The sequence below is a fragment of the Papio anubis genome, chromosome 6 (assembly GCF_008728515.1).
Source record: "Papio anubis isolate 15944 chromosome 6, Panubis1.0, whole genome shotgun sequence".
Lineage (NCBI taxonomy): Eukaryota > Metazoa > Chordata > Mammalia > Primates > Cercopithecidae > Papio > Papio anubis.
The window spans coordinates 93,076,700-93,100,523 of record NC_044981.1 but is presented as its reverse complement, the minus strand read 5'-3'; the positions used below and the strand labels follow the sequence as shown (position 1 = coordinate 93,100,523).

Here is a 23,824-nt window from a genome sequence, read left to right as displayed (position 1 = left end):
AAATAAAATGATATTTATTTTTAAGTGCATTCTACATTCAACACAACTGCATACTCACAACAAATCTATTGCGTTGCCCTGACATAGTTACTGCAAAGGTTTTTCCTTTGCTGTCCCAAGGGCCCAATTGATTTATCTGCCAGAAGCCTAAAGCCCAAAAATAAGATAGCTTTGAGTTTACAGAGGTCATTTTTCATTGTCTAAATAAAAATTTCTAAACAAAAATCTCTCATCCTGTTAACCGCAGGGTCCTTATCTCCCCAGAGGCTACAGCAACCTGAAAGAAGCCATTTCAATTCTTTCATGAAGAAAGATAAAAGCAAGTTTTCGATTAGAAAGCCAAGCAAAACCTTCTTATTAAATGGTGGTAACAGTAACTAGTTGAAAAGGCAAAACTGTTCTCGAATGGAATGGGGCGGGGGAGTAGGAAATTATTATGCATGAGACAAACCTTATAAAAAGATTGGGAAGACAATCAGAGACAGTGACATTGGAGGAGGTAAAAAGAAGTTTATGAATCCTTGTAACTTCTCACAGTTGTTTTACCCAATTCTTTAATAAACTGCCTAGCTTTATCAAGCATGTTTTCTTAATTGTGGGTGCCTACTTTTATCAGCCAACATTAACTACATGTCACAATAATTATGCATTCGGGCCCATCTTCTCTAATCTGTCATCATTCCGAGTGCTTATGCAGCACAGGCAGAGGTGGAATGTGGCATGTTATCCAGCTTTAGAATAATAGATTTTGTGAGGCTAAGCCAAAAGGAAAATTATCAAAAATGACTTTATAGACTAAGTTTGGATAACAAAGATAAACACAGACACTAATGGTGATGCCCTGGGAAATAAACCAGAGCCGTGAAAGAAAAAGATTCTGCTATTTGGAGAAGTCTGCAATGAGTGAAAGAGAATTAAAAAACATTGCTTATATTTTAACTTAATTCTTTCAGTATAATGTAGTAGTAGAAATGAAATAATTTGGCGGTATGTTTTCACTAAAACATAAACTAGTTTATCCTCCAGTTAAAGAGCTGGGGTATCATTCTTAACATCTCTGAAAAAGAGACATGGTAGGGATTTGGGGGGAATACTTTAATTCAGTAAGCTTAATTTTTAAAGTCTTTTCATTTTGTCCTATGAATGTATATCGTATTAATTATTTAGGCTTTTATTAATTTTACATCTTGATATAAAGAGAGATACCCCCACATGAGAATAAACACTCTGGCATAAGCTATAAAGAGTTGGGCTTTCCTTATCTGCCTGCTCTTACCCTAAGGTAGTATCTATGAATATAAATTTATTCCTCTCAGTCCAGGTATATATTTTGAAAAGCAACTGAATGTGCTCTTCATTCTGTACCACATAAAGAACATACTTTTCCTCCTTTCCCCCAAGAAAATATGAAAATAAGATTTCTATATATTGATTGTAAAATTTAATTGCCACAAAGCAGAGGTTACCCAATGAAACGCTATCAGAAGGCATGGCTTCATATTAAATATTTTAAAGCTAAAATTATTTTATCTGACAGGGAATATCTAAATTTTTTAAAAGTTTACTTTGCAAGGAATTCATCCTAGTGGATTCAGACAAAGGCCATGTTGCTCAAAACCAGATAAAATATGAGAATATAACATAAGGAATTTTTGTTTGTGCCTGTACGTATGTGTGTGCATGTGTTAATAATGTGTTAATTGTGATGGCACTGTACTATGTTTTTATTTTTGTCCTATAGTTATGATGGGTAAGTGACAACAGTGACTTTAAATATTTCTAGGGCAAAATTATCTTGACTATTTCCTATAGGCTAAAACTTTGAAGACTAATTTGTTACTAGCGCATGTGTTACAAAGGGATCCAGTATTGCCTCATAAGAAAACATGTGCTCACAAGTCCACCTTCAGGCAAAGTGTGATGGTTCTCTATCCAGCAATGAGTATTTATCATATGCCCCAAGTATTGCATATAGGATACCAAACACTGGACCAGTTTTACTGCTTCTTAAACATATGAATCTGCCCTCAACCAGAAATACAAAAGACTTCCTCCCTGGGCTTTCATCCAAGAGTAGAATGTTGATCTCTCAGATGTTGTTTGCCCATCCAAATCTAAACTGTGAGAACTGTAATGCTTGGGGAAAAAAGAAAACCCCAAAACTGAAGGCCATTCTCTCTCTTACAAATTATAACTGCTGCTTTGAATCAGAATGTTCCACAAAAAGGTATGATATATTGCATTTACTGGCCCCATACAAAACTGATGTCATTGAGTTGTGTATTGATGCCCCTGACCCACTCTATAGAAGGATGCATACAACAAAGCAACTCTATAAAATTCCTATAAATAAAATTGCCGTTCACATAGCAAAGCTGCAGAAGAGGTTACACCCTGCATCACCTGATGTTCTTCCTATCAAGATTCACATAGGAAATGTCATTTAGAAATCAGTACTCAAAATTCTATGCTTCCCCTGAGAAACTATTAGAGCTTACCTTTGTTGATACTAAGTTTTAGAAAACCAATTTTATCTATTTTATTCCCATTTTTCCTGTATTAACCCTCATTTCAACTATTTTGGGGAAACAGGGTATGGTGTAAATAATAAAAGAAATGGTTAAAATGATTGAGCTCATAATACAAAAGCCCTACAGACTGATTAAAAGGAACACCTGACTCACATTGGCTTGAGTAGCACAGTCATGTTCTAGAGGGAGGTGGTCCATGGCTGGTGTCAGAACAACCAAGTTGGCTCCACCTTTCTGCACTGCTAGAGTTAGACTTATCTTTTTTTGCCTCTGTTCTTGCTGACTCTTGGTTGTAAGATTGCTGCCATGACTCTGCATAATAAAACTACATTCAAAGATGTGATGAACAAGGAAGGACAGCACTACATTCAAAGATGCGATGAACAAGGAAGGACAGCACTAGCCACACATGGGTCAGGAAGAAAGTATCACTAGATGCTCTCCCAGCAGACTTTTCCTCATACCTCATTGGATATAATGAGAACTTATGGCTCCCCTCTTGCTGCAAGGGAAGCTGAGAAAGAGTGTACTAGGCTTTCCAGAATTTACAGTAGGGGTGACATGAGAAAGGGCAGTGGCATGAGAAAGGGCAATGGTATGTGGCTGGTAGTTTATCCAGAACAAAACAAACAAAAATTACGCTCTGCCACAGTTAGTGAGAAACCTCAAAGGAGGTTTCTAAATACTAGTCATTACATTCAAAAATAATAAATTACCATATGAGTACGGCAATATTATAAAATAGCTAAGAAGTGGTAGAGTTTTGTTTTCATAACCTGGATGCTTACTTTTAAAATGTGTTCATTGTGATGGCATCATAATACCATTAGCTGAGTTCTCAAAGCCCCAAATAACATGAAGTTTAATTTTAGGATAGTGGATGCAAATCCTGCATCAGACTGAGTTCTTAATAATGTCTAACCTTTTTGGCCAACTTTTTGTGAAACCTAATAGACCATCACTGTTTCTATACTGCATGAAGTGTGACAAAGAATAAAACATCCACTCTGCCTGTATCCTTTTTTGTACAATGTTCTTGCATTATTAGTATTATATTTAATTTGTGTTTTCTTAGCAAAAATCTTTTCAATTCACTTATTCCTTTCATAGGGGTTCATTTAAATGGGTAATATAATTCATAAATCCACTTACCTTGGCATGTAGAAACCATAATATTTGGCATTAAGCTTAGAATGCATCAGGCATAATTCAAAAGGTTTTATTCATATTTTCTGATTTTGTCATCATAACAGCCAAACAATATAGGCAGTGTTAGTATCTCCATTTTATGGATAGAAAAAACTGAGGCTTCATGTGGGTTTAGAGGTTACTCACCTAGTAAGTTCCTCAGCTTGAATTCAAAACCAGGTTGGTCTGATTCCAAAGTCTTCTCTCTTAATCACTCTACCAATAAATCAGTTAATTGAGTAATCAATCAAAATTCAACCAAGCACAGCTCTCCATGAAATGGAATTTTAAGGCACACTCAAGATCTAAGAGAAAGAAATTAAAACAAAACGAACACCATGTTATGGATTTATTGAAGGTAAACCTCTGGGGAAATTCAATGCAATTTTACATTTGTGTATAATGTAGAGTACAACAAAGGTTTATCTCCAGCATAATGGCTGGCATCAGAATGTTCTTAATCACTGTAATTTCTAAGAAAAAAAATGAATATATTATATGAAAGCCAAAAACCAAAGGAATATTCCAGTAAACATTCAACCAATAAGGAAATCCAATATTTCTGCAAGGGAAGCTGAGAAAGAGGTTTTATTATAAGGCCCTATTCAGTTAATTAAAGGCCTTACTATATATATTGGAAAAGCCATGTGATTTCTATCCCCAAATCTTCCATGAATGCAGCAGTGACATAAACAACTGTGAACTTCCTATAAAGAAACAAATAAAGTAACAAATTCAATGATCATCTGAGTATCTGGTGATATTCTCATTAGAATTCTTAAACGCAGACACCATGCGCACATTGTGGGCCACAGGGTTAGTTCATACTTAATAGCAGTATGTTGACAGTCACTGAACAGACCTCATTCTACACAATAATCCAGCTAAAGCATTGCACCATTTCCCCAAATTCTTAGGTTCCCCTCGACATGGATCTTATGCTGACAAATTAAACTAGAATGTTTTTAAATGCATCTACTTGACCTTAATTTATGGTTCCAAACACCATCAAGCCTTTTGTTCTAACTCAGATGTGGTAATTAAAAAATAATTAAAATGCTACTATCTAATAAAATGAAATTTTCATCCAGTCTGCTGTTACATTTCATTTGAATCATTACAAATACTCATTCTGTAGATATCATCAGCATTTCCAGATCATGTTATTAAGAAATAGGTTGTTTGGTTCTTATCAGTCTCTTATTTTCTTTGAGACATTATGTATTTCCCTTGTTTTACCATCAATCTCTAAAGTGATAAAGTTTATTTCTAATTATTTAGATTTGGGTGCAGAATCTCATATAAATTGGATTCAAACTTATTTGATGTAGGGAAAACAGTGAAAAAGTTCTCAGAAGGATGAACTGATGCTTGGGTATAGTTGTTACAGACTACAAAACACAGATGCTGTTTTACCTTCTTTTCCCCAAACCAGTGTATGTTTACGTTGAATCACGTCCTAGAGCTTAAGAAATCTTGTTTAGCGTTTTTTGTGTGTTAAATAGTTTTCCAGCTCAATGTCATCAATTTTTACACTCAAACAAGTATGTGTTTCATTCTTGAGGTTTGGTGGCATATATTGCCAAATCAATTACATTCAGATTCATGCATCCAGTCCTAATTTAAATAGGCTTGAAATTTTCTTTCAAGGCCTTTTATCCATGCTACTAGGAGTATCGAATACGTGATAAGATCTGCCAGGTGGCTTCACCTGCAGTCTCACCTCACACATGTAAAAGGGCTTGCCTGGTACAGAAAGTCCCCAAATAAGTAAACACAAGCATCTTTCTGAATATAAATAAAATTATCTAATATAAAAGTAATCCTTTCAATTGAGATACTTGTAATGTTCCTAAATTTTTGCCTGTATGATCCCTTGAAGGAGCTTCAACTCACTCCACAATTTATTTACCACCCTTTCCAGTTAAAACTATTAGTAAACAAACAATAGAACTGGTCAGAATCTTATAGGGAAGTTTAATATGGTCTCTGTCTTCAAGAGAATAATGATAAATATACAACATAACCTAATTTTTACATCCTTTCAAGTGTTCTGGGAATATAGTGATTTACATATGCTGTTGGGCCTGGAGGTTTTCAGGAAAGGATTCCCTGGAATAGGTGATGTTCTAGTTTAATCTTATGAGTTAAATTCGGCCAAGAAAAGGTGAAGAAAGCATCTAGTCAGAGAGAAGATCCTCAGGACAGGTATGCAGGATGGTCAGGAAACAACAATCAGATTTTCATGCCAGAATATAAGGCATGAGACATACTAGCGGGACCTGAGTCTGGAGACTGGATAGAAGTGCCAGGTAAGGCCATTCTAAGAGGTTCAAAATGTACCATAGATCAAAAGGAGTCAACAAAGGGGTTTAAAAGGGAAATGAATGGTTTAAGTTTTAGGTCTACATTTCTGAATTATTGCTTTAACTGCAATCATTGCCACAGGTTGACTAAAGAAGAAAAATGGGAGGCATGATCTCTCAGCCAATATCGGGGGAGGAGGAGATTCTCCTAATGAGATCTGCCTCCTCACATGCAGAGAGACCCTTGAATCTGTGAGTTCCTTGTGCACATCTAATTCTGGACATGCATTCTACAGCTACTTTTTCCTCCCCTTTATGAGCTAAGCCTCATGCACCATTCTCTTCCCTATACCCTGATTTCACTTCCTTAATTTTACTATTCTCTAAGACTCCAGTCAAGTCCTATCAACTTCCTTCTGCAGAAGAGAAATAAAAAGAAGCAAATAAATTGTATTCTTCAATGAAACAGGCTGCAAATGCATAATATTAATCATATGTTTACATATTTCACATACTAAACTATTCTAAAACCAAAGAGCTACAGTGTGGCTCTATGTAATTAGTTTCCTTATATTTTATGTTTATCCAGTGATATATCCACTTTATGATAAAAATAATTTTCATAGATACATATACAACACCAGACAATGACATAAAGAATACATGTAAAAGTTATATTCCAAGAAAAAATCAAATGATTAATTCCTAAGTGTTCAAATAGAACATTAAAAGAGAAACAAATAGTACTATACACATAGGTATGTGTGTGTACATACACACAACTATGGGAATAATTATTTTTCTATTTTAAGATATGTTGTTTAGTTTACTTGGTTGCTAGAAAGATATTTATTAAAAGCACCCTGAAATAGCACCATGGAGACTTAAGTCAAAAAAAAAAAAAAAAATTCCACTACTATATAGCTTTCCGTGTGGAAACCATAATGCTCTTGATAGAGACCATCATGTATTGGGACATATATGCTGTTTTCTACTATTTCTTTGATTAGCCCTCATTCTTGCTCTTCAGGGTTTCCATCATAATACAAGAAAATAAAATTTTAAGCCCAGAAGGATTTTTACGGTAATGCAAGCTATTGATCGGTACATTTTTTTCAACCAGAGCTTACTATTGCGTCCAGATTCCTTACAGTTTCAATATGCCCAGCGGGTTAATATTAGGTAAGGTACAAGCTGTTAGAAAACTACCAGTACATTTTTTCTTCTCCACTCAGTGTTGCTACATATTTCAAGCTCCTACGGGGAAATAATGAAAACTTTATTTCTTTGTTTTATCCAAACCTCGGAATTCAGATATGCTTTGAGTGATAAAGGTCAGTCATAAAGTACTCATTCAAACCATGATTTTCCATTGTTGGTTAATGCTAAGGTTTTTGTTTGTTTTTTATTTTTTATTTTTATTTTTCATAATTTCAAAGTAGTTTTTCAGCCACATCCCCTGCCCTGCCTACCCCCTCTAGTAGTCCCAAGCATCTCCTCTTCCTATTTTTATGTTCATATGTACTCGGTTGAAACATTTATTTTCAGGGTCATGATCATTCTTGTTGTCTCACACTGAATGATGTCCTAAATAGCGACCTCCCCTACCACAGAAGACTGGGGGTAAACTACAGATATTGCTATTGTCTTCTCTAACTGAGCATCTTATCCTTCCACCATCTGCCCCTTCCAGTCTCTGCTTGAACCTTCTTCTTCTGACTTCTGGTCTCAGGTCCTTTGGCTATTATAGTTACATGCATCTGATGCCTAATCTCTAAAGACTCAGAGGCAACTTTAGGAGAAGATTAAGCTTCGGGGCCCCTCCTTTGCACGGACCCCTTCCATGACTCTGAGTGGGACCTAGCAATTTACCCACAAAGTTTTTTTTTATAGTTATGTTGAAAAAGTTACAATTTTTATGTGTGTGTGTTTTTTTTTTCTCAAACAAGACTACCCCTCCCATATTTTATAAGCTTCAGGACCCACAAAACCCAGAACTACTTTTAACTTCAGAACTAAGCTGGCTTTTTGGTTGAAGTCCTTGCAGAGCTCTTTTCTCTCCATGTGCACCAGCTGGGTTCTACTAACTGAAACCGGTAGACATGTTCTGGCTTGGCCTCCCACTCTTCAAGACTTCCGGGATCACTGCCCTGCCAGGTTCAGCTCTAGGTCCTGCTTATCAGTGTAGCAGAATCAGTATAGGAGAATGAAGTACAGTAAATAGTAAAAAAACAAAAATTGCCCTAAAAGCATATTATGTGAATTAAATGCAAAATTCAGACCCCCAACATAGGATAGAAAACAGTTTATTTTCATCATCTGCTGCCAATTTTTCTGGGACTTATCCTAGAATCAGATGAAAACTGAGAAAAAGAAAACTTACTTTGAATGCCAAACATATCTAAATATCTCTGAGTGACAAGGTTTAGCCATAGATCTCGGGTCTTACAAGTATGTTTGTTTCCACCTAAATGCCTGGCACCATCAGAGACTACAGAGCAAGTAGATGATGCTGTGCATGTGGGGCTGTCCACCTGCAGAATGGCAGGTGGAAAATTATTCAGGGGAAGGAATTTAATTGGTGACCTTTAAAATAATGACTCATTACCTTAAAAGACTTTTATTATGTCAGCATGAGTACTTCAATTGAAATTAATATATTTAAATCAAAAACAGTAGGTCTTATTTAACCTATCTTTAACCAAAAAGTACATTTTAAATAATTTATTGGGATTCTTTACATTGCCCCTTCCCTTTTCCTCCTTTTCATTTCCTCTTTTCTTTACTTGTTCCTTTCTCTTTCTTTTTTTCTTCCTTCCTTTCTCATTTCCCTCCCTCCATGAAACTCTCCTTTTGTTTCTTGGGAGGTTTCCATTTGCTCATTTGCAAATCAAATAGTAACTGCAGAGTAGAATGTAACTCTAAATAGTCAAAGCCCTTTCTCCATCTCCTGGATGCTACTGACCAAAACGACTTCAGGATTAACCCTCCTAATCAGGCAAGTAAGTCAGGCAGACCAGCATTCAACTTTTGATCTGGCTCCTATTAGCTGCTACATGAATTTACCTGGATATGGAAATGAGATAATACATGTAAAGCACCTAGTAATGATCTGGGCCCTTCACAAAAGTTAGTTAATTGCATTCTTCCTCACAACTTACTTCTTTTCTCCTAAATGACCCAAGAAAAGCCAAGTCATGGCACATACTGTATGCCCAGCCCTTAGGCAGCCATTTCAGATCTTATGTTTGACCTGCAATTTACCCAAAAAGAATGAGATGGTTGGAAGCTCATTAACCAATATGCTGAATGTGTTAGATGACATACAACAATTCGATTCCCACGTGCTAACGTGGGTCTGAACCTCGTGCAAACATGTGCAATCAGGCAGGTTCTCTAGTATTAAGAAAATATGCAGCTGGGCAGAAGCTGCATTTACTAGGACATGCTTGTGATTTTCAAAGCAAAATTTTGTTACCAGTTTTCATTATATTCTGGCCTATGTAACTTTTATGGCATACACATTTATAAATAAAAGCATGAGAGCCTCTAAATCACTGACTTAGGCTGAAATGATGCCTCTAGGGTTTGGGATTATAAAAAAATAAAAGGAGACCTAGCAGGGATCATAAGGCAATATCCTACAGGAAGCAAATTGATACCTGGGATTACAGTAGCAATTCCTTTCTGGCATTCATGAAGGAACATATTTTAGATAAACAAATAGGCAGAACATTTTGGATCTCTGTAAATAGATCTGAAAAGTCAGGCAAGAGCCTTTCCCTATATGGGTGGAAATGACATCATTCATAACCTTTTGAGCAACTGGTGCATTTGGAAAAGCTGTAATTTGCAGATATGATATTAAAGTTGAACCATTCACTCTATTTTACATTATAGTCCTATTGGCAGGACATGAGAAAGGCAATCTATGACTACATTTTTCATGACTGTTTTTATTTTAATAATATAACTTTACCTGTAATGCTTCTGTGTTAATGTAAATATATGTCTTTATGGACCTGAAAATAATAAATACTGATTTATGCCCATATCAGTCTTTTATTATAAATGCCATGATTGCTGTTTTTTTCTGATAGATATACACACATAGGAAGTTAAGTGCCACAGAGAAGAGATACTAAATCATAGTCATTTTCTATTACTCAGTTACATATTCAACAAGTATCAGTGTGCAAAGTACTGAGGAAGGAGTTTGGAGGAACTTGAAATGAAAAAAGACACATCGTGTTAATTTAGAACTAACAGGAGAGGAGATGCTACACAAATGCTTATGATGCAAGAGGAAGCTTAGTTTGCTCCATGAAAAATGGACAAACACTGGGCCATAGGATTGCAAAAGAAGGCAGAAATATGTCCAAGACAACACAAAAAAGCTAAAAATGTCATTTAACTATTCCTGGAATTATAGACAGAATTTTGAAAAGAAAAATGTTGGTGAGATATAGTCTAAGAGCTTGGTTTTAGATACACTTGTATTTGTTCCTATCAGATAAAACTATATGAAGCTAAGAAGTAAAATTAAATTCTAATAATTTACTTGACTTTAGAGCATATAAATTTCACCAATTATTTCTAATCTGATGCAAAGATCAAAGTATGTTAGAGATAAGAAATAGTGTGAGCAAAAACAAAAAAACTACTAACTCTTTACTGGTTATTTTATTTGAAGCTCAATGACTAGAGATGGAAGGATGGAGTAGCTTTACTGACATCTTCTGGGAAAACTCTATGGCATGTCCAGAGAACACTGTAGCTTCAAGTAAGACCACATACACTCTATCCTATTTTGTGGAGTACTTATTTTAAAAGATATAAAAATCAGAAACATCAATAACAAATTATTACATGTTGGTTATAGTTTCTTTTTTGTGCATTTTTTACATTTAGTTAACAATGAAAACATATTATTTTGATTTTATTCGAATATACATACATCTGAAGAGTATATAGGATATAAATTGGTTGTGCTTGTTTGATAAAGTACATAAATTACTCTCCTTTTTATTCATGCCATTCGCTTTCATTATTTATAGTTATGCTCAGCGAAGAGAACAAATAAATCGTATGACAACACCATACAAACCTCTGTTGGAAATATTATGTGTTGGCATACACTAATCCCTTTCACAGGGTGAAGGCATTGCAAACAGCTCCTCATGCCCTGAGTTTCCACTGTGCACCTAGGGTCACTCCTGGGCATGTGTATAAAACAAATGTTACTACTGATGAAAAGCAAGCACTCAGGACCTGGAGAAAAGCACAGGGTAGGAATGTTTGATACATGAGTAATGATAAACAAGAGTTCTCACCTACTTAAAAATTAGTTGCAGGTCATTACTAAAGCAACTTTCCCATCAACTAAACACATGCTAATAACTCCTGCATTTGAAAAATTACCTTGGGTCAGTACCAGAATATTTCACATTCTCGAAGGTAATAATTCAAATATCAACGAATGCAAGATATATCTGACTCTACTCCTTTGCATAAGCAGTGTAAAAATATTCAAAACCAACAGAAAAAAATGCATTTGTATACTCGGTTTGAATAGAATTAGTGAATCAGGACCATGCAAACGAAACTTAGGTGTGAAGGAAACACAACCAGAGAGAAAAGGAGCAAGATGAGCAAGGATTGCAGGAGAATGGGGGAAGGGGGAGTTGAGGAGGACCAAGCAAATAGCCTCTTTTTACATTGAGATGGTTTTGAGAATAATAATGTGCTAGTTTCTTTCTTTCCTTTTTTTTTTTTTTTTAATCCAAGTAGCTATTGAAGATTGTAATGATTTCATTCTAAAAAGCAATGCTGGAAAGGCTCTTCGGAGATTGCCAACTCCCACTGTGCAGAAACACTGTGTCCCTGCGTGCTGGTGTAATGGAGACAAACAAAAGAAACACTTCAAGAAAAGGGGAGGCAGAACAGGGAAGGCGAAAAAGCACAGAGAATGTGGTTCCCAGAGAAACAGTAAGAGTTTTAGCAATGACCAAAAGCAAGCATAACCAACCCCAAGTCTGAAACTGATGAAAGTTAAATAAAAGGCTCAACAATTTAACTAATATATTACATAATGATATTCTCAGTCAAAATAACAGTAACTTATCATCAACCATAATGATCTAGTCCCACTTGCAGTGATACCCACTCCCCACTTTAAACTGGCCCAATTTGATTCGATCTTTCCAGGCATCTATGTGGGCTCCCATCAGAGCCAATATATCTATGAAAGATTATTAGTTATGGAAATGTGTTGCTCTATTGCTTCAGTCTGCCTGTATCTCTCCCATTCTTTTCCTTTCTTTCGGCAAAATCAATGTTTTCAGAATCAACATATGTAACTACACAACAAAAACATCCTAATTAGGATGATACTCCTTAGTTACCTCAGTTCCTATAAAGATTTACACAGAGTTTATTACTTCCAGATTCTGACCATTATAAAAAGGTCAATAATAATTACTGTTTATTTGCTTTCAAATGCTCTTAATGTGAAAGTTTTTGAGATGGTGAAAACTAGCATTCATGGAAAAACTCATAGTCAACATTTTAGGAAAGAAGATTTAAGTTTGTTTTCCATTTCAAATAATTTTAATTACAATGTGTCCATTTTTAGCCTACTGAAAGGAAAAGGAATAAGTTTGCTTAATGCCATTATTTCCATACCAGGAATTGATGCTTCTTTCATATTTGCTATATATCATTGCATTCTAAACCAACTTACAATCTCTGTGTTATTCATCTTTCTATAAGGTTTATCTGAGGCTTATCTGAGGGATTTTTTTTGATTGTTTGGTATGACTACATTTTGTAAATGGTGCAATGCAAAAAAAAAGGCATCTGTTTCTTGTAGCTAGCAACTCACACTCTGATAAAAGAATTACACTGAATCTTTTTGATGGAAGATCCTCATATCTCTATTCAGAAAGCAAATCACCAAAACTGAAAACTTTGAGGAAAGGCATTTCAGGCAACAAAATGCGGGGCGGGGGGGAACATGGTAGCCAAAACCACCATACCACAAATGTTGCCAAAATTATTTTTAAGCTCCCTAAGTCTGAGAACAAGGATCTTAAACCTTATTTGAGGTTTTGGGTTTTTTTTTAAGAGACATGATCTTGATTATGTTAGCAGATTATCACTGAGTTACAAAGTCTATTCCTAAAAGTTACCAATGAATAGAATTTTTATTAATTATTATAAAAAAATTTTACTAACGAGCACAAAATATGGTTGAATAAAACTCTTTCATATAGTTCACTTACATAATAGTTGTTTAAAATACACTTAATAACAGAGTATCTATTAAATATAGCTGGCTATATGAAAGGAGAGTAACAAAGAACAATATAGGAATTCTGTTCTCCCTAAGAGTCGCTATTTATGATTATTGAATAAAGAAAATCTTTTTTGCTTTAAATGATTCAAGAACTTGAAAGACCTAGCTGTTAACAGGCATATTCATTCTTACACATCACACTCAAATGTTTCATTTTGATATCTCTTGTCCCTTTTGATTTAATTATTTAGTAGTAATACTAGCATATCATATATAATAAAATAGTTATTATTACATAATAGCGAATATTTATGGAACATTTATCATGTACTATACACTGTTGTAAGAGCTTTAAATATACTGACATATCTAATTCTCACAACTTAAGAGATGTATTTTATTATCCCAGTTATTCAGATGAAAGGTTAAATAACTTGCCCAAAAGCAATTGCATTTTAACCGGAAGCCCAAATTAAACCTAGGTAGTCTGACTTGTATATAACACTTCTAATATTGATAACTCAACGCTTTCAATGCCTCAAATATGTTCATTTGAATATATTCCAATTGCATTGAAATTTTTTTACAGTATCTCCAAGCAGTAAAAAAAAAAATATATATATATATGATTTACCAATCAAATTGTAATACACCATTCAGAGGAAATACCATGATTATCACATGTGTATGTCCACTCTCTAGAAAATAAGGCTTTAAAAGGTAGGATGTAGAAAGAAAGGCAAAAGCACCCCTGATTGACTTCAAGAAAGGGGAGAAAAAGATGGAGGCCACCCCAAACTCAAAGGAAGAACAATAGATTTCAGCTATTTCCTTTCCTTTCCTTTTATTTCATCAACATTAATAAGGTTAGAAGAGGTTACTGTTTGTGTTATCCTTGTTCCCTGCTTCTTATTTTTAAAAAGGGAAGTAAGTGAAAAGGAAGTGTTGGTCAATTAAATGTTTGTTTTTTATGGGGTATGTATTTTTATTTTCCTCTTTCCTTGCAAGAGCCAGACAATTATTTTTTCTAGAATACCATTTTTTAAGAAAATAATAACAAATGCTGTCTCTTTTCTTTCATTATGATGCTTAACAAGACAATCTAGGCAGGTGGTCACTCATCCCCAGCTCAGCAGTGGGTTGCGGGTAAACAATTAGTAGGTCAGCCTGAAGAAACAACTTTGCTAACAGGAGGGAACTCCAGATGATGATGGCCTATGGTGGTCTCACCCTCACAAGTAAGTTGTCTGCCTATGGCCGTTCACACCTGGAACTGAGTTTCTATTTACATCTAGGTTAGAAGCAGTGGAATTAGAAATAAAGCAACCAGGACAGTGACACACAAAGTTGAAAAGACACAAGTTGTGTCCTCTAGAAGCTCACAACCTAGGGAATGAGTGAGTGGCAGAGACTGAGAGAGTTTACTATGAGAAGCTCTAAGGTATTGTACAAGTTATTAGGGAGGACAATGCCACATAATCCACGAAGGGGCAAGGACCGAGGCAGTGTAATCAAGAAGGCTTCACAGAAGAGATGACTTGTTTCTGGGTCTTGCAGAAGGTTTTGTCGTCAAGCCAACCCAAGAAAACAGGGAGAGGGATATGCAGAGATGAAAAACATTTCTTGCCAGAAGAAAAATAAAACAATCCAATCAATTTCACTTGTGCAGAAATCAGCCCTTAGAAACTACTTACAAACTCCAGCAGAGCAGAAGGTTTCTCATCCATTTCCAGCAAGTTTGTAATCCCACATGGGGCTCTCCTCATTCATTTACCGAGAGTATGAATATGGGGCAGTAGTGGTGAAATCACCCAGCAATGATTTTAACCCCTCAGCCTTCCTTCATTTAGTCACAGCACCTTCCTCCCATTTTGCTACTCCTCTGTTTGGAGTTCTGTTCAGCAGGGTGCTTGTGGCTTTAAAAATGCAAAATGTTTGCCAAAAGGAACAGTTTTGCCATGTAGCAAATGTTCATACTGTGTAATGCTAATTTATGTCCTTTCCTATAGTTATACAGGTTGCTATGTGCAATGAATTAAACATTAATGAAAATTATTTGATGATGCTATTAGGGAATATATTGAGGAAATAGATGTTTGAATGCAGGTGTTGCCACTCTAATGTAGTAACATTTTTTTTTTTCCAAAAATTGAAAAGCCACAGAAATGAAAGCATTTGGAAAATGCAACTATTGAAAAACTTAGCATGAGTAATTTTCTGTTCCTTAATCTAGGTACTAGATACATGAATGTGTACAATTTGAAAAAATTCAGCAGCTTTCAACTTATGATAGGTATACTTACATATTAATATGTTTAAGAAACTTTAGCATCAGCAATGAAATATTTAATACATTCACAATGCGGAAATATAATCATACTTTTTGGTTCCAAATCTAAAATAAAAGCACCAGATAAATAGGAGAAAACCCTTCTCCACACAGGAATAGATTGTTTCAGCTCTTGAAGAAATGGAATCAAACATAGTAGGTATTCTGGCTATATGATATTTGGGGGAAATTTGCCCAATATATATACTTATGAATGAAATATGAAATAACTTTTATTTTAGCTCAATATGTTGCTGCTTTTGTTTGTACCTTTGTATTTCTTTCTGTGTACGAGAAGTGAACTGCCCTAGAGACTGACAGATAGTTTATGTGGCATTTAACAATAGAGAAGGAGGTTCCGTCAACTAAAGTGGCAATGAGCTGACTGACTTCATGGAATACTACAGGTGGGAAAATTACCTTGATGCTTTCTACTTGTGCTGATTTTTCCTTTTGCTGACACTTCTGATGCTCTGAAAGTTGCTTTGCTCACATCCTCTGCTACTGGTGTCAAAGCACACTCTCAATCTTCACATGCCAAGAGAGGAGGAAAACCTTATTTCAATGCCCAAAAGACTTAGCTCCTGTCAAAGATATTCATTTAACACTCACAGTTGGTCTATGGCAACTTGAAGATGTTGTCTTAAAGTGTAGGGCTGGTAGGGGGTGGGGTGGAGAGGAAAAGGCCTGGTTTTCTAAGGAAACCTTGTGCTTTCCATATTCTGAAGGCAAGTAATAAATGAAAAGTGCAATTTCACCTGTTATTTAGAAGATCTAAGCTTCTTCAGGACTAGGAGGTGGTAGCCGGAACAATAAGGCCATTTCAATTGACTAAGAAAAAAGACTTTTCAACAGAATAAAGTGTATTACTTGCAAAGCTTTCTCCTATAATTGTCACACCATCTAATTTCTTTAGTCTTGGCGAGTTGCAGCGAATTCATTTCATGAGAAAAATTATTGCCAGCATTAATTGCAAGCTTACAATTTTCTTAATGTGCTAAGTGCTACAAATAGCATACCAAAACCATGGTCATTCCTAAATATGTATGGCACTTTATCCTAATCTATATGAAATAGGCACATGAAACTCCAAGTTATTTATAAAAAGGTAATCAAATATTTTAGTAAAGAGTTCTATCTGGCTAAATTGCAGACAGATGACAAGTCATCCTATTTACTCTGACCACATACACATTCATACTGTATGTTCATTTCAGGTCACTTTTTCATCTTCCTCCCCACCTACTCCAACCTCAATATTCTTTATAATCATCTTGTTTGTACCATTGCAAAACCTATCCCAGAACATAGTGAAGTATGCAAACTTCGTTCATTGAGTCCTTTTTTCTTTCCTTAGACTATTTTTAAAAACTGCATATTTTACACAATAAATCCTAATTCAGCCAATACCAGTTCATTCAAATAGCATCTGAATTTTAAAATTGGCTCCTTTTCAGACAATTAGTCGGGGTGCCAATTTCCCAGTCAAATAAAATCATTTTCCCATTAACATTTTTGGTTATATAATCTGCTATACAAATATAATACTATTAAAACTCAATGTGCAAATTAAGTCCCTAGAATATCTCAGTTGCTAATTTGGTCAGATAACTCCAAGCATACATTTTGCTGTCATTTAAATTGGAGATTTTTCTGCTGGCTGATTGCTTTCCAAGGGTGAGAATGTGGCTGAAGAGCCCAGTGCATGTCTCAGATTTTCCACACTTCATACACATGGAAGCTGTCTTTGGGCTGGGACTCTCTCCTCTGTCTGTAGAGCATATTGTACTTGCAGCCCTGCCTTTCCTCCTTGTAGGCTGCCAGACACATTTGCCCAAAAAGAGTCACTCAGTCTTTGATTTTTTGCATGTAAGTTTGGCCTGTCTGATGTTGTTTGCACAGCCATGCCACATTGTTAGAAGTTGTGATTCAATGTGTCCTTGGAGCCTTTCTTTTGCCAGCCCTGCCTACTCCTACTCACAATGCCCCCATTCCGGCTCACTGTTGAGCAGCTGACTCAGGGCCTTAAAGTGAACCATCCCCCAGGTTTGCCCAGTTCCCATGCTTGCTGCTGTGTTGATCTTCGCTTCAGTTACAGGCCCAGCTAGGGGCACACTTTTAGTAATCCTGCTTTCCCATTTATGTCACATATGTCTTGCAGGTGATGCGGGAAGCTGCCTGCGACATCTGTGACAGATCCAGACCTCCCAACCATATGGAAGGTTGGACAGTACCAAACATTTGATTGGATCCAGAGTTTGGTGCCACATTTGACTGCCAACCTCCTAAAAGGCACACAGGCCGTCTTGAGTAGGTTTCCATTTCTTTGTTTCCCAGAGCTACAATTCAGAGTTGTTTGATTTCCAACCAGATCAGTAATACAACACCATTATCACCTACAGGTTAAAGATGAAGGCTCTGTGAGATCAGACAAACTGAAACATAGATCCTGCTTATACTACTCTGGGGCACTGCTCTTAGATAAATTACTTGATCTCTTTAAGTCAAAGTTTCCTTATTTGTAAAATTATGATGGTAATTGTTTCTATTTCATGGAGTTAATAAAAGATACAATTACGAGAGATGATGTATGTAAATAGTTTAATACACACAAAATATACACAAATACTCAATAAATGTTGCTGTTAGAATACATAGGACAAAACTGGGTTCTTTAGTCATTACTATAGCATACATGGCTTGCAAAAGTTGTATGTTATATTTATTTGATTAGCTGTACGTTTATTCCTTGATTTTATCGTAACTTTCATTGAATCTGTCTTGGAGAATATCAAAAGGTAAGTCTCCAATTCTTGCCTCAGTCTCTAGACCAAGTAAAATATTTCAGTCCATTTCATACTTCCTTCCAAAAAACACATTAACATTAATGCTTCTTCCACCCTATGAAGGAAGGCAGGAATCCATTCTTGAATGTCTCAATTCAACAAGAGTTCTTGACGTCACCTGGACTTCTGCTCACTGCTGGTCTTTCCCTTGTGTCTGTCTTTCTGCTACTCAGTTCAGAAAATTGCAGTATAGAATTGGTTACCCAGACCCTCCTTCAGTTTCATGTGTTTGACCTTTGAGTCCAGTTAATTAATTTAGTTCTGTTTCCCACACTGACTTGTCACTGGGATATCATCTAACCTCACAATATCCTCTAGTAGGAGAAATGAAAGAGATCTTAACAGGCATCTTGTCTTCCATGGAATAAATCAATTTCTGCCTTTTCAAGAGTCTGCTGAAAGACTTCTGCTGAAGAAGACCTTACCTGCTTAGTTGAAAATCCTTTCCAACTGATAAATCACTGCCCTTTATACAATCAGAGACTACCTACTTGGCAGTCTACTATATTATATTGCTTACTGTGAACAGAATACATCTTTGCATGTCTGATCTTCAAAATATTGAAAACAACTATAACAGTATCCTTAAATTTGACCTTTTCTAATTTAAGCATACTCAACCCTATTATTCTTCATGATTTCTAGCCCTCTCCCCATAGAAATGACCCTCTTTAATTAGTTCTTAATTAATTATAGTTTATATATTAACTGTAATTTCTTTTGTAGAAATAACTTGTTCCTTAAACAAGCACAGTAAAGCAACAGAGGAATTGAGTAAATTTTTGTTGTTGTTCATAAAACATTTTACCAAAGGCAGTGGTCCTATTCCTCTTCTTTCCCCAACTTGCCCTAAATTTTGCTCTCCAGGGCTCTTTTTTAAAAATCAGTTCTCTATGAAGATTATAATTTTTTGTGCTAGTTTTGGGATTGCTTTCAGAAATATGTTATGTATTTGAACTCACTCTTGGTTCTAAACTCCTTATACCACCTCTTGTGTCGATATGCTTTCCAGGTGTGGGTAACACATGGAGCTGCACACTGGTAGCGTGCCACCTCTGTTGCCTTTCTCACTACAGCTTTTAAAAATTATAAATCAAAATTCCTTTTTTAACCCTCCATCATTTTCTAACTGTATTCATCTTAAGAGTCCCTGAACATAGAATTATACCCATATTTCTCTGAACTCTGAAATCTACTGACTGAAATTATATGGTGATATTTGGCTATGCATTTATGTAACTATTTAAAATTCTAGTACAAAAATATTATTCTCTCTCAAGGTTAACATCACTTCTACTTTGTGTACCAGTTCTTGTACAAAACAGTAGAATTTATCACACTGCTTCTTTACCTTTATGAGAAACTATGAGAGTGAAAACACATCAAATGTATTTTAGACTACTGGTATATAACAAACAGTGCTGTTCTTCATCACTGCCTCTACCTTTGGACCAGTCTTATTATTGATAATAGGAAAGTTTAAAGCACACTTTCCTTCTGATCAGGCTGTCAAATTAAATGCCGATAACTGCTTCACTTCTGTTTCTCTCTCAAATAATTTCTACTTACTTCCTACATTTAGACCTGTGGATTCACACACACGTATACAAGCATACTCTCTCACCATGAAATACTACAAATTAGATTTTTTTGTAAACAAGTTTCAGTGATCTACTGAATCATAAATCTAATCTGATCAATTTCAGTGACACCAACACTTTTATTGCTTTTTCTTTAGCATTTTACATTTATTTTAAAAATATGGTTAATTATTACATATGTGTATATGTGCATATATATACATATGACTTATGTGTATTGTTTTCTCCTTGGAATTGCTGGGTACTTTCTGACCTTTTTTTTTTTTTTTAATTTTTTGTAGAGATGAGGGGCCTCTATGTTGCTCAGGCTGTTCTGAAACTCCTGGGCTCAAGCAATCTTCCCACCTCGACCTCCCAAATCACTTGGATTACAGGCATGCACCACTGCACCTGGCCATACTGTGTACTTTCTTTACACAGTTTTATAGTTTTTACTAGTTTACCATACAACTAGTTAATGCTTGCTTCCATGACTTCATTATTCTATATATGTTGTTTTTATTAAACTGAGTAGTATCCAGTTTCTTTAAATTTTGATTGAAATTTTTCTTTTTCAAATGTTACTTTATATTCTGATTGAATCTACTTCAAAGTATATTCTTCCTGTTGTCTAAGAACTCTGTCACCTATCAGGTGGCAAATCAACTGCAACTGCCAGCCACGGGGCACAAAAATAATAATTATAGGTTTTTCTTTCTCAAAAACTAGTATATTATCCTTATCTACCCCAAATCAAGGTCTTATACTGAAAGAAGAGATGAAAACACCACTTATGTCCTCAAAGCATTCTGTGTCCTTCCTAAGAAGACATATTCCATGATTCTTCTTCCAGATTTGTTCAATTATTTAACAAGTCTTTACTGATTGCCTTCTCTGTGTCAGCCATTCTCCTATCCAGACAGGCAGGTGAATCTGTTATAATAGGAAGGACAAGTCATCTAGCCAACAAACTGCATTGACATGTGTGCATAATTCACAGACAGGACTTCAAATCTGAAACCAAATCCTACTTGGGATGGTCCGATCCCTTCAGTTCTTACAAATGGCCTATGCTTCAATTCAGCCTACAGAATTTTCTCTGGAATGTGTTGGGACTATTGTTAGACATGATCAGAAAGATGTATTCAAACTGTCCATCCATTCCATTTGGGTTGTTTAGCCATTTACATTTAATATGAAAACCAATATGGTTGGATTTAATCTAACATCTTACTTTTTATTTTCTATTTGTTCCATCTGTTTTTATTCCCTATTTCCTTTGTTACTTTTGTTTGACTATATTTTATGATCTCATTTTGTCTATGCTATTTGCAAAATATTTTGCAAAGTATTTTGTCTATACTATTGGAAAATTAGCTATACCTCTTTTGAAAAGCGATTGCCCTAGGGTTGAAAACATGCATACTTCAGAGTGTTCCTTTCAATATTTTACAACTTTTTAAATAACTTAAAACTCTTACAAGTGTATATTTCCATTTCTACTCTTTTCATTTGTCTACTGTTGGCCTGCATTTTTACATGTTATAAATCACCCAATACATTGTCATTACTTTTTTCTTTTGAAAACTCCATTATATTTTTAAACATTTTAAATGAGAAAGAAGACTGCTTCATTACTTATTTATTTACTATTCCCAGGGCTCTTCATTGCTTTCTGTAGATTCAACTTTCTAGTTGTCTGTCATTTTAGTTCTGCCTGAAAAACGTCCTTTTGCATGTTTTGTACTGAAGGTCTGCTGGTGATGAATTCTCTCATCTTTCACTTGTCTGAAAAAAAAAATATTCTTTTGCTTCTGAAAGACACTTTTACTAGGCATACAAGTTGATAGGTTGTTTTTTTCTCATAGCATTTTAAAGATATCATTCCACTGTTTTTGGCTTCTTTAAGTTTATAACAATTCTTACTGTTTTTATATAATTTTTCTCTGGCTGCTTCATCACAGATTGTCAGCAGTTTGATGATGACATTCCTTGGTGTGGTTTTCGTTAGACTTACCTTGCTTGAAGTTTGTTGCATGTTTTAATATGTGGGTTTATATCTTCTTAAATCAAATTTGAAATATTTTTAGTAATTACTTTTTCAAACATTTTTCTGTTCCTCTTTCATTCTAGAAATCCAATGGCACTTATGTTAGACTACTTTATAATGTCTCACAAGTCACTGAGTCCTCATTGATTTTGTTTTGTCTATTCATTTTGTCTATTATTGGGTACTTTCTATTGCTGTGCCATTAAGTTCATTAACTTTGGTTTTCCTTCAGTCTCTAATATGTTAATCCCATCCTGAAAGTTTTGGTTCAGATTTTATATTTTTTTCTTTCTAGTCATTCTTTTTGGTTCTTTTAATATTGTCCATATCACTTGCTTCTTCTCATGTCTAGCAATTTAATATCATATACCATAAGTTTTATATTATTGAGGGCTGGATTTTGTTTTATTCTCTTTAAATATTTTGGATGTTGTTGTAGAAGGCAGTTATGTGTGACCTAGTTTGATTATTTTAAAACTTCATTTATCTATATTTTAGAGTGGATCTCAACCCACCATATTTCAACACAATGATTTCAATAATGTCACTTTAGCTAACTGGTGAGAACTTAAACAATTCACATCCTTTTATAAGGCCTAAAACAATTTTGGCTTAACATTTCTCAGCAAATTTTTGTCCTTAGAATTTGCTTTTTTAGTCAGGTTTATGTAGTTTTACCTTATGCATGCACGGGTTTGTACTGGACCGTATTGATTTCTGAAGTTCTTTCTTGACAGCTTTTAACTCTCTCATACTTTGCATTGTAAACTGCAGCAGTCTCAGCCTCCCCACTCTCTAGTCACTGTCTCTTCACTCAGAGAGACTGCTAACCTCTGTTTTGTTTCTCCCTCATGTGTCATGAACCAGAATTACCTTCAGGTAGAAAGCTAGAGTAATTGTAGGGCTAAGCTCATTTGCTTTCATTCTCTCAGGGATCATGATTCTGTACGCATTTTCCAATCTCTGAAGATAGTTGTCTTATGTATTTTTTCTGGTTTTCCAGTTATTTAAGGCAAGAGGATAAATTCAGACCTGACTACAAGTCTTAATAATTGTTACTGATCTATCTTCCAGCTCATTAGTTCTATTTTCAGCTATGTATATATGCTGTTAAAACATTATTTTGAGTTATCATAGCTCCAGAATATTCATGTCATTCTATTTATTGATTCCATTTTGTGTGAAGTAGTCCAGAGAGTTTTTTCTTGAAAGTATTACTCAAAGATATCTTGCAATTCAATGTCTCAATTTTAGCATTTCATCATCTGTGGACCTCTTTCTTTTGGTTATTTCTTTCTTTCTGGGATTTTGTTAATTTTTTCCTATCTCCTAGCATGCATGGTAATTTTTCTAAATTGAAATTTAAATACAGAGTATGAAGGCTTATAAGTATAAGGATGAAGACTTATAAGTATAATATCTGGATGATATTATAATATTTTTTAAGCAGGCCATTTGAGTAGGACAGATCATCTTTGTCTTATTAGGAATCAAGATGATTTGAGACTGGGTTTCAGAATTTGTGAAACCTTTCTCCTAGAACATTACCCTTCTGGGTTCTCAAATTCTGGGGTTTTGAGGGGATCCCTCCTTCTTTTCAGGACTTAGCCTCCTATTTTTGTCTCCCCAGCATTGTAAAATTACAGACAAGTAAACAAAACAATTTTACAAAATGCTTATTCTCCTTGATTTCAAAG

The 23,824-nt window shown here is 35.1% G+C and overlaps 1 long non-coding RNA gene across 7 annotated transcripts in view; it reads right to left on the bottom strand.

Annotated features, from left to right (window-relative positions):
- LOC110742995 overlaps positions 1 to 23,824 on the bottom strand; it is a 645,960-nt gene that overhangs the window by 93,439 nt on the left and 528,697 nt on the right. For 6 of the 7 annotated variants that reach the window (XR_002521362.2, XR_002521359.2, XR_002521361.2 and 3 more), the window contains one exon: positions 1,131 to 4,024. This is a non-coding gene — a long non-coding RNA (uncharacterized LOC110742995). Of the gene's footprint in view, positions 1 to 1,130; positions 4,025 to 23,824 lie in introns of those variants that run through there. The other variant, XR_002521357.2, reaches the window with a different exon arrangement.